We start from the raw sequence: 13,553 nt of genomic DNA on the forward strand, positions 1-13,553 counted from the left end.
AGCTACGATTGCCAGTTGGTTTTTGAAGTCATACGCAATAACAGTTTTAGACTTATCCAAGTGGGAGACTGTTGGATTAGTCTCTAAGTCCATAACTATAATTGGTATGTACTTGACCCGACTCGGCATGGTCCGTTTGGGCTGCATGGCATCAGAACATTTGGATAGACCGTTTGTGAGGAGAGGACATTTGTGACATATTAATATACTATAAGTTCTAATATATTAATATGAAATCATGTTATTTAATTAGTATTTATCAAGAATTAATTTGGACTTAATTTAGCGATCAAAAAGAGACTAATTAAATATATGGGGATTGATTGTGTAAATCATTCATTCTTATATATGTGGGCTTATGATCCATTATTCCTTATGTTGGGTTTAACCCATGTGGTGATCCATGGATACTCCATGGAGGTTAAAACCCATGGAGCATAAGGAATGGGTAAAGTCATGGGTTACATGGTGTAACCCTAATGTGCACACTATATAAGGACCCCTTTAGCTCAAGAAATAGGCACTAGTGATACATATATGAGGGCGAGCCAATTTGAGCTTGAGTGTCTTCTTCTCATGGTTATTCTATGTGTTGGTGATGTTGTGTGAACCATTTGAGGTGTCACACTTGGGGCACTAGGCTCTCGAGCTTCATGGAGTCAAGCTACATCAACAAGGTATGTTATCCTAACTAGTGTTGGGCTTATGATCCATGTTGGACGAAGTTTATGTATGGATACATAAAGAGTTGGGCCACATGAACCATGGATCATAAAACCCATGGGTATGGATTTGGGTTATACCCCTGACCCTTGGAATCCACACATATAAATACATGCTCTTAGCCTAAAAAACACCACTTGAGTCATTCTTAGAGTTCATGGGTGTTTTTGGGTGCATGGAATTCTCTCTCAAGTTCTAGCTTTGTCCATGATGTGTTGTGACTTCATTTGAGGCTTCCACGCTATTGGGGATAAGCTCTTTAAGGCCAAATACACCAAGACTTCAAGCTCCATCAAAAGGTATGTTATCCTAACTAGTATCTTATATGGTTTATGTCAAATGTATGCTAGTTATAGGTTTAATGCCTTGGAAACCATTTGCATGTATAATTAGTGAAAACATAGATCCAAGGTATTTAGGATTGTATGTGCACCATAGGATATTGTATTATACCAAAAACCCAACATGTATTTATATCTAGTTTATTACCCAAGTATCATTGTTTTGTATGCTAGTTAGGGTAATACCTTGGAGTACTCATATTTGCATGTATATAAGAGAAAACATAGATCCAAGGTATTTAGGGTTGCATGTAAACTAAGGAGTGTTAGAATGCTCAAAACCCAACAGTGTTATAATCTTCGAAACTTCAAAAAACTCTCATATACAAACTCTGTTTTCAATGACTCTTATATATTTGTGTGGATTTTGTTATATACTACAACTTTCCTTTTTATCATTTTGGCTAGTTCTGACTTTTATTTTTTGACTAGTTTTTGTTACGGTTACGATCTTATTAAAATCATAACTCTCTTACATGGTTTTTGTTTTAAGCATTCTTCATCTCATAATTCCTACTTTGATTAGTACTACAATTGTCATGTTGGTGAACATTTCAAAAAGTCATCCATTCGCTTTGTAATTCTCATCGTCGTAAATTCTTACGCACGGTAGGGATTTATTCACTACCAAGGTCAAATCTCACTCATAAGGAATTGAATTTTTTCGAAATTTTTATTTATGGCTTGTAGGTAGCTTATAAAATTTACAAATGCTAACATGCTCTCAAAGTGATGCCACTTTTCGTGTACCTATTTTTGAGCCTAACGGTTGATGTTATTAAAAATTAGAGTATATTGGGTGGTTACATGACCGTCCTTCTTATATTTTTTGTTTTTTTCATTAAATATTGGGTGGTTATATGAGAGTCCTTCTTACGTGTAACCCAAAATGTGACATCCTCTAATTCTCAGAACCAAAAAGAACTTTATTTACATTTTAAAATTCATGATACTTCATTTGCAGAAAATCCGACTATATAAAATCTTTTTGAGAACAATGATTATCTCAAATAAAATCCTAAGGATGTCATAAGCAGTACATGTACATAAGTTACAGTGTGAAGACCTAATAGTCCTGAACATTATTGCATGCTATCTCTTAATCACTCTGCATCCTAATCAAGTTCCAGTAGCTTAAGAGTCTTGATACCTATGATGCATACAAACTGAGTGGGCCAATGTGGGAAACCTGGTGACATATATAGGGATTTCAATCCCATAATGCTATAATATATATATATATATATATATATATATATATATATATATATATATATATATATATATATATCTTAATCCTGCAAAACCAACTGTTACCAAACAATATATCTCAAAATTAGATACCAATAAACCATTAATACCCATTCTAACCGATCCTCACAGATCTAAGTCCGTGATTATTGGGAAGCTAAATCGTTTTAAATCAAGGGTTTGACTACCAGCTAGGGGATTCCTTGGCTAGTGTAAGTGATAAAGGCACTTGATTCCTTTGTGTATTTCGATGAATATAGTATCCCACTCCATCTACGTCTGTAGGTTATGAACCCACACTAGCAACGTAATTTACATAACCGTCTAGAATGATCTAGTTATGTCATTTTCGACTGGGAGATGACCATAAATATCATTACAATTGACTAATCCATACCCACCATTTCTAGTCATCCAAGAAGGAATATTGGACCTCGGTACTTATTTCGTACCATCCACACCTAAAAGTGTCATGAAATAGAACTCTACTCTCCGTTCCTAACTTACAAAAATTCTTTGAATGAGACTACCCAATATCAAAATTACTTGAACTAGGCATCTATAATAATTCTTATCTTATTAACGAGCAAAACTATTATGCTTCCAATACTAACTCTGTTTTGGAAAGGGTATCCTAATTAAGTGTATATATTTAACACATAGTATTTAGGTATTAATATACTTTTATCTTTCTATCTAATAATATTTCTATTATTTTTATCATGTAATATATATATATATATATATATATATATATATATATATATATATATATATATATCTTAATACATATAGAACCATATCTGGTTCGCCGATCGTATATCATCAAATCCATTTCCAATGCATATTCCACGCAATAAGCATATAGCTTACATATAAACTTTTCAACATATATTTAATACTTTAATTAATACTTGTATTAAAACCATGTTCTTGAAAGGGACTATGCACTCACATGACTTACGTAGATTACTGGTGATATGGGAAGGGCTTCGCTTAACATCTTAACTTTTCGTTTGACGTGACCTAAGTCTGATTAATATTCAGTCTTATTCAAATGTTCCTGGTGACTAATGATAGTCTAAATTCATTACTAATCCTAATGTCTAGATCAAGATCCATTAAATAAGGAACAACCAAGTAGGATCATATCGGAGGTAGGGTCTGTTTAGTATGCAAAGTATACTCTTTGGAAATTCCACTTTAAACACCTCACTAAATCCATCCTAGTCATCATCCCCGTAATTAGATCAATCAGTATTACAAAATCAAACCTCTGATAAATCTTATTTATAGATTCATAATAATGACTATGATCATAAATATAAGTTACACTGAAACCAATATAAATGTAGCTTAACTAATAGAGAGCTTCTTGATAAAAGTTTGAAAACTGCACTGGCAGAACTTTGACTCGAGAGCTTCTACTTTACGGGCTCTTAGAGACTCCATAGCCTCCATAGAATACCTTAACTGCTAAAGAAATTCGATTTTTTGTGGAAGAAATCCATAGGAATTGCTCTGTGGTGTGAGGGAATGCAAGGAGGGCTGCCTGCTATTTTTAGGGCGAATTTCATGGAGGCGCTTCACGCCCTGGCTCTGGTCAGCCTCCCTCCTCGTAAGACATAATCAGCTTTCAGTTGATTGACATAGCTGGCTTCTAGAAGCACGCACCATGACTCCTGCACTTGGTTCCGCCGGGGAATCTTCTACAACTTTTGTTTAGACTCCGTCGTCTAATTCTCACTTTATTTTTAAAGTAATATTTTCAACAAGCTTGGACTATTAAAGTCCGTGTAAAAATTATAACTATTTCATACGATATCCATTCTCGACTATCTTTTTATTGACGAACCCCTAATTACGAGATCTTAAACTCTCGTTTAGATTGTTTTGCCTGGAAATCGACTGTTTTAAATTCAGTTTCTGTTTCGCACACTACTATGCTGCAACTTCAAAAACTCATAACTTCTTCATATGAAGTCAAATTTGGACGTTCTCTATATGTACTCTCTCGGTTTTATGATTACTAAAAATTTGGCAAATATTATTTATCCTAAATAACCTTCTATACAAATGATGTTTTATCGCTTATCGATAAATTCCCTAAGTGACATATAACATGTAGTCTGCAATGCACAAGAATATTGATCTCTGTATTCGAGGGCTCAAATTATAATAAGTATCACTTATTATATATTAATGTCTAGCCTGATGTTGTGGGCGTTACAATTATCTCCCCCTTAGAATGAGTATGTCACAGAATCATCAGCAAAACACGGCTTGTATAATGATTCTGCATGTTACCTTTCCATTCTAGGTAATAACTGTAACTCTTATGTATCTCCAAACGAGTATCAAATGCTTGGACTTATTATCTATTATTTGTGCTCAACCTTTCATTTTCTCTTTATTTTATGTTGGGATTTCATTCCTAACCTTCGAGTTACACACTTGATCTTCATCGGATGAAATACACCTTCCTTCATGTTCTAGTATGTTACAACCACATCATTATAGCTAGCATTTCTGACTACTAGCTGCTTCACCTTAATGATGGCTGGGATACTTATGTTGATTGCTTCAATTATCTTTTCCTTAAAACCCTTGACTAAATTCGTATACTACATCAAACATGGTTCTCTGAACCAAGTAACTTACTTTGCATATTTATCGTAATCGGACTTGATTCGTTATGACTACCAAGGTTGGAATAACGTTCATTTTTTAGTCATTACCGCAATGATGGTAGCGATGGATACAAACAAAAAAAAACTCAACTACTAGTGCCTAAGTAACGTCGTGACTCTTCCTGATCTAAGTGCGAGTCCTGTGATTCCGATAGTATAGGCCTGTGCTACCTTTCATACATACTCATATTCAGTCCAAGATTTGTCGTGCGATCCCCAAGTGACTATATGAGAAAAGAATCACATAACAACTTAAAACATTGAATAGTATAGAATAGCTAGAGATTGTATATCTTCTAAAAATGATTATAATCATATTCAAAGTTTATTATGCTCTAAGCCTCTCATATCAAACTACATACTACAATATTATCTATGTGGGATGACCACTTCATGTCCTAAACTTCTTGGATAAGTAGCTTCCTCCTACTGACTTCCTGGGGGCGATATATGCTTTCTCTTTTATAGCTCTGAGAGTCATTCAGCATGCTTATGCCTTTGGTTTTGATGGCACATTTGGTGTTGCAGCTTCCTTCTTCCTTGCGTGGTAATTTTTGAAATGACCTGGTTCACCACACTTGAAGCACATACTTTGATTGGATGTACATTGGCTGGAATAGTGATCGATCTTGCCATACCTGTAGCATATCACATCTTCTATGTATTGCCCAAAATGCTTCTTTCTGCATTTTCACACCATTCATCCTCTTTGTTTCCCCTAAACTTCTTGCTGTTGGGGCTAGGTTTTGAAAACCTACTTTTTATTGGGTTTTAAGGATCCTTCATTCTTCCTCTTCCCTTCGATTTCAGCTTGGTCGGCGGTTCCCCCTTGATTATGTCTTCAAGAGATTTGGAAACTCAGAGAACTGCTTCCAAAGTATTTGCTACTTTCACCGTTGGATCAAAATCCATTGGTAGTCCATCAGAAAATCTTTTTATCTTAGATATTTCAGTAGGAACCAAGTAAGGAACTAACTTCATTTTCTCAATAAAGGATAAAGGATAGTTGCTAATGCTCATCTTTCCTTTCTTCAGACTTGGAATTCCTTTCTTACTTTGAAAAAGGTCTCATGCTGAGTAGTTTTCTCTTTTTAATTACACAAGGAAATCCTCCCATGGCATCTTCCTTGCTTGTCCCTTTGGCATAGTTTCAGGAAATGGTTTCCATCAGCTTAACCCACTAGGCTTTAGTTGTCTGGCTGCAAAGATTGTTTTCCGTTTGTTGCTACAGTCGCAGCTTTCAAACGCCATTCCCATTTCATATATCGAATCCATAACTATCATTGGCGTTGGTTCTCTAGAATGTCTTGGTGGTTTGGATGCCCTGAATTCCTCATACTGGCATCCATTTATGTCAACCTCTTCTTCGGTTTTGTTTCTTCAAACCCTTTGTGGTTTATTTAGATTTAGAGCTTTACTACTTCTTCCTTCTTTGGGCTTATCTTCATTCAGCACTAGTTCAACAATCTATGCAGTGAATTCTCTCCTATTCTCTTGGGCAGTTGTTTGGTCTTCTCTATTTTTTTAGCTAACATTGCCCGAATCATCGCTTGGACTCCTGCCATTTTGATTTGTTCAGTTGCTGGCACGACTTTCGGAGCACTCTCGATCACATGTCGAGGTTCAGTCTGTTGATCTTTGCTACGATTCCCTAGTCTGCTATGCGTTCTAATCATGATTATCTATACACTAGAACAATTTGTTCAAGGTATCAGAATCGCGAGCATGTTATGATAAGGAAGATTATATTTATGTTCAAACATGTAGACCCTCCTTATCACCCCGAAAAGTCATATGTTAGTTATAATACATTAATTAGAATCTTGAATACATAAATTTTGCAAACCAAGGTCGAAAATCGACCTTAGATCTTTTTTTATAATAGAAATTTGGGTAAGCGACTTAAGGCATGCTATATTATATATCATTTAGCATATATAAGGCATTTCTCCTAATGTATGCTAGTGTATATTATAGCAAGTAAGGTATTCAACCTAAGTTATGCTATATGATAACTCTTATTTAGCACATAATACAATTTCAGGCATATACCGTAAAATATACTAGTGCTTGTGTATATTTATATATCCAACCTAAAGTATACTAGATGTCACACCCCCAAACCAGATGGCGGAAACGTCCGGGGGTGGAGGACTTCATTTGTAGTATCGCAACACATACATTATAGTAATCAGAGTAAAAACAACCACTATATTTAAAAAGTATAAGTATTTACATGTGTTTCATCATAGTATACTGAAACCAAATAGTTATACAAAAGAAAAAGACAAGACATAAATAGCTCCATCTTCTCAAAAGCACGGGGAGTACCTGTCTACTGGTTCCCTGAGAATACAAGTAATTTGAAAAGAGAGTATCAACATAAAGTTGAGTGAGTGCATAAATATTTATGTTTGAAAGAATGTTTTCTGTATATGAAAAGTAGTTTTTGTTACATAAAACAGTTCTATTTGTAAACCAATGTTCTGTATTTGTAATCCTTTTGTAAACTTGTATCTGAGAGTATGTCTGATTTCATCATCTGTTATTGTAAAATGTAATGTAATACTCTAAACTGTATCTTGTAAACTAGTACTTTGAAAATGTACTTAAGTTTAGTTAATTATACACTAACGTATTGTTAATATCTTTTTTATGAGTTATTATAACCATACTGACTAGATGGCCTGACCCAACGCTATGAATGCGCTGAAAACATGTTGATAACAATTTGTCACTCACATGCGTGTATGCCTGACTGTAGCTAGCAGTCCGACTGCGGGATTGTCAATCCCAATATAGATCTATACACACATTGTTTCGATCCCCGACTGGATATTCTGGTTATAATGTCAGGACTTTACTATATTGTCTAAATGAATTAAACAACCTGTACTACTTGACTCATAAAAGCATATAAACGTTACATGTATAATAGATAAGAAAAACCCAATCATTCTGAAACAAATGACTGACTATATGTTCTTGAATTGGTATGTTTAACATGTATTTTGAAAGATGTATACTCTTAATTAGTTTTGAATCAAACCTTTGTTCTTGTAAAACAATGTACTTTAGTATACTTGAATCGTGAATTAATTTTCTGTGAATCATAAATTATACCTATTATAATTTATATGCACTTTCTGAATTGTTACTGAGTATTCATGAAGGCAACCCCTTGCTCAACATGTTACAAAGGGTAATTAAAACTTAATTAACTAACTTTTATACTTGTATACATACACAAATATATATATATATATATATATATATATATATATATATATATATATATATATATATATATATATATATATATATATATATATATATATATATATATAAGTAAAATTTAAATGACACTCGGACAAATAACTGATGCTTATAATCCCACATCCAAACAAGGAAAAGGAACCAAAGTGGGTTATCAGTCCTAAGCCTTTTAAATCTTATTTATATAAGTGTATTTATACAAGTATGATTTATGGGAGAAATATAAGTTTATAAAAACATTTAAAAGAAGTTTAATATTTTGAAATATATTTTGGTGACTTGATGTCATTTTGAAACAATCATTGAAAAACCATTTGATTTGATGATAACTGAAATCCATTTTGATAATGAAATACATTTTGATAAGATATTTGAAACTATTTGTTTATAACACAAAATCTTTGTGTTAGACTTGTATTCCCCCCCCCCCTTAAAACAGTAAAAACTATGAAAATACGGGGGTATGAACTCACCTGTAGTAAGTTATTCAAATGTAAGATCGGTGTAGGATGCTAAGTGTCAAGTTTCAAATGTAAGATCGGTGTAGGATGCTAAGTGTCAAGTGAAGTCTTGAAAATCAAACGGATCCTAATAGCATATAATGACACATGTATGAATATAATTAGTGTTTATATAACTAAATATGCTAAGAAACCATCTTAGGGACTAGGAATCACTTGGACTAAGTGTTAGAATCACATGTGATTAACTAAAGGGGTGTATACGGCCTAACCATGGAGTGTACGGCCATGGAGTGTACGTCCGTACACTCATGGTAAAACATGCACAAGAGCGTGTTTGAACCATGGGGAAGCTTGTGGGTCTATTGCTCATCAAGATTATAAACTAGGTTCTCATTTTGGAGGCCCTTTTGGGGTGTTTTGAGGTGTGTACGGCCACACCAAGTGTGTACGACCATACACCCTTGATGATCTTGAGTCAGATGACGTTTTAAGGCTTTTAATCAAGTGTTTAACATGTCCAACTAGTTGATAAAGGAATACTCACACTTTTGAAGGCTTCTAAGGAGTTCAAGGCTCAAGAACAAGTGTGTGTTCTTAGTGTTCTTGGTGAATTGGATGATGATTTGAAGATCTAACCAAAAGAGAAGATTTCATGGATGAAAACATGGATCTTTACTAGATAAAGCCATGTATCAACAATTTAATGGAAGGAATTACTTACATCTTTGATGATTAAGTTGTAGAACTTGATGAACTTTGAGAGAGAATCGGATTTTCTTGAGGTGAAAGTGTGAAAAGTGAGAGAGAATGAAGGGAAAACATATATATATATATATATATATATATATATATATATATATATATATGTGTGTGTGTTTGGGTTCACCGCCACACTTGGGTGTACGACCGTACACCCATGTGTACGGTTGTACACTCCTGTGTACGGTCGTGCACATGTGTACGGCTGTATACTCCTCTAAAGGGAGTGTTTGGCCCGAATGCAACACGATGAACTTAAGTTAACTCATCCTTAAACCCAAACCTTGAATGTACTAGACTTAGAACACTCAAACAGACTTTGAACAATGCTAAAAGATAGCAGAAACGAGTCTGATTGTGATTGAATTTGAAAGACTGTACAAGATAGAAATTTCGGGTTGTCACATTATCCCCCCGTTAGAGAGAATTTCGTCCCGAAATTAGAGTTTAAGCAAATAATCTATTACAAATAACTAAGCATAAAGATGAGGATATTTCAGTTTCATTTGATCCTCGCGCTCCCAAGTGAATTCAGGTCCCCGCTTGGCATTCCAGCGAACCTTCACTATAGGAATACGACTTTGTTTTGTTTGCTTGACCTCTCGGTCCGTGATCTCTACTGGCTCTTCCACGAAGTTAAGGCTCTCGTCGATCTCGATTTCCTCGAGTGGAATTACAAGAGTCTTGTCGGACAGACACTTTTTCAAGTTCGAGACGTGGAAAACAGGATGTATGTTGCTTAGTTCTTGAGGTTGTTGGAGTTTGTAAGCTATTGGACCTATTCTAGCAAGAATCTCGAATGGTCCTATGTACCTTGGATTCAGCTTGTCACGCTTTCCAAAGCGTATCATGCCTTTCCAGGGTGAGACCTTCAACATGACGCGATCTCCAACCTGGAATTCCAAAGGTTTTCTTCTTTTTTCAGCGTAGCTTGTCTGTCTATCTCTGGAAGCTTTAAGTCGCTCTCGGATTTGTACGATTTTCTCCGTGGTTTCGCGAATGATTTCCGGACCAGTGAGAGCACCATCAGTAATTGGACTTCTAGCTACCTGCGTGTCACCCACTTCAGCCCAGCACATAGGTGATCTGCACTTGCGGCCATAAAGAGCTTCGAAAGGAGCAGCCTTTATGCTAGTGTGATAACTATTATTGTAAGAGAATTCGACAAGGGGTATATGAGTATCCCATGCCTTTCCAAATTCTATCACGCAAGCTCGCAACATATCTTCTAGAGTTTGAATCGTCCTCTCACTTTGTCCGTCAGTTTGTGGATGGTAGGTTGTACTCATGTCCAACCTAGTTCCCAAAGATTTTTATAAAGACTGCCAGAAACGAGAAGTGAATCTACTATCTCGGTCTGAAATAATAGATATTGGCACACCGTGCAGTTTAATGATTTCTTTGAGGTAAGTTCTTGTTAGCTTCTCCATCTTGTCGGTCTCTTTGATTGGTAAGAAGTGTGCGGATTTGGTTAATCTATCGACGATTACCCAAATAGTATCATAACCACCCGATGTCATGGGTAACTTGGTTACGAAATCCATTGTGATCCGCTCCCACCTCTATTCAGGGATTTCAGGTTGTTGTAATAAACCTGAAGGTTTCTGGTATTCTACCTTGACTTTGGCACAAGTAAGGCACTTGCCCACAAAGGTAGCAATTTCAGACTTCATGTTAGGCCACCAGTATAGTTTCTTAAGGTCCAGGTACATCTTGTCTGAACCTGGATGAATGGAGTATCGGGTTTTGTGTGCTTCATTCATAACCACGTCTTTGTAACCACCGAACTTTGGTGTCCAGATTTGTTTCATGAAACAATAGACCCCATCATCCCTGACTTTGAAGTTTTTATCCATTCCTCTTTAGGTTTAACCTGCCATGTTTTCAGGTTTTAAGGCCTCGAGTTGAGCCTCTCTGATCTGTGTGGATAAATGTGAATGGATTGTCATGGTCAACGACTTTACTCGGCGTCCCGAGTATTCTTTTCTACTAAGGGCATCAGCTACTACGTTAACTTTACCCGGGTGATAAAGAATCTCACAATCGTAGTCGTTTAGTAGCTCCACCCACCGTCGTTTTCTCATGTTTAGCTCTTTCTGATTGAAGATATGTTGGAGACTTTTATGGTCCGTGAATACTGTGCATTCCGTGCCATATAAGTAATGTCTCTAGATCTTTAGTGCAAATACCACTGCTCCTAGTTCATGGTCATGTGTTGTATAGTTGACTTCATGTGTCTTTAGCTGTCTTGAGGCATAGGATATAACCTTTCCTCTTTGCATAAGAACACATCCAAGCCCTTGATTAGAAGCATCACAGTACACTACGAAATCCTCTGTCCCTTCAGGAAGAGACATGATTGGTGCGCTACACAAAGCTCGTTTCAGTGATTGGAATGTTGTTTCTTGCTTTTCTCCCCAGCTAAAAGTTACACCCTTTTGCGTCAGGGTGGTAAGAGGCTTAGCTATTCGAGAGAAATTCTGGATGAATCTGCGATAATAGCCAGCAAGACCTAAGAATTGACGGATTTCTGTAGGTGTTTTGGGTGCTGACCAGTTTTCAATTGCCTTTATTTTGGAAGGGTCGACATGTATTTCTTCTGAACTGACCACGTGACCTAGGAAATCAACCTTCGTGATCCAAAACTCACACTTTGAAAACTTCACATATAGTTTTTCTGATCGAAGATTTTGTAATACTTGACGAAGATGTTGGCTATGTTCCTCTTCACTTCTTGAGTAGATAAGGATGTCGTCAATGAAGACTATGATGAATTTTTCCAGGAATGGACGACACACTCTGTTCATTAGATCTATGAACACAGCAGGTGCATTCGTCAATCCGAATGGCATCACTACAAACTCGTAATGACCATAACGAGTTCTGAATGCGGTTTTGGGAATGTCATCCTCCAAAATCCGTAACTGGTGATACCTGGATCTTAAGTCTATCTTTGAGAAGTAGCTCGCACCTTGAAGTTGGTCGAACAGATCGTCAATGCGAGGCAGAGGGTATCGATTCTTAATGATAAGTTTATTCAACTCGCGGTAGTCTATGCACATACGGAATGATCCATCCTCTTTCTTCACGAACAAGACCGGTGCTCCATAGGGTGAGAAGCTTGGTCTTATGAAACCTTTGGTAAGGAGTTCATTAAGCTGGCTGGATAATTCCTGCATTTCAGAAGTACTAGACGATAGGGGATTTGGCTACTAGGGTAGCCCCATGGATTAAGTCGATTCTGAATTCGACTTGTCGTTCAGGAGGCACTCCTGGAAGATCATCGGGAAAAATGTCGGGAAAGTTGCAGACCTCAGGAATGCTCGCGATATCTTTCACTTCTTGCTTTTTGTCTACCACGTGAGCTAAGAAAGCACAGTACTCTTTGCGAAGGTACTTCTGTGCCTTGATGAAAGAAATGATCTGGAGGTTCGTTCCGGGTTTGCCGCCGTAAATAACAAGAGTTTCGTTAGTTGGCAAGTTCAGACGAATGGCTCTTTCATAGCATAGGATGTCAGCATGGTTAGGGCACAACCAATCCATACCTATTATGACGTCGAAACTTTTGATAGAGACCGGCATAAGGTCAATTGGGAATGAAAAGTTATTCAAGGTAAGAATACATCCTATGTACATATCGTTGGTGGATTCGGATTTCCCGTTAGCCATTTCGACTGTGAATGTTTCTTTTAGTGGTTGGGAGTTTTGATTTTGCAAGTGTTTGAAATTATGGCTCACAAAGTTCTACTCAACACCACAATCAAATAGAATGCATGCATAAGTGTTGTTGAGAAGGAACGTACCCGTGACTACTGCGGGGTCTGCTACCGCTTCTTCTTGACCCAAGGCTAAAATTCTCACAACTCCACCGTCATTTCCAGCTTTAGGACAATCTTTCTTGAAATGCCCCACTTCACCACATTGGTAGCATGCTTGACCTACTCCAGCAACACGTACTTGGTTAAGAGGTTGAGGTGATGCTCTACAGAATCGGGCAATATGCCCTTTTCTATTGTAGTTACGACACTGCATTTCCCTGCAATTTCCAT

The sequence above is a fragment of the Lactuca virosa genome, chromosome 1 (genome assembly GCF_052849685.1).
Source record: "Lactuca virosa cultivar CGN04683 chromosome 1, Lactuca_virosa_CGN04683_v6, whole genome shotgun sequence".
NCBI classification, from domain to species: Eukaryota; Viridiplantae; Streptophyta; class Magnoliopsida; order Asterales; family Asteraceae; genus Lactuca; species Lactuca virosa.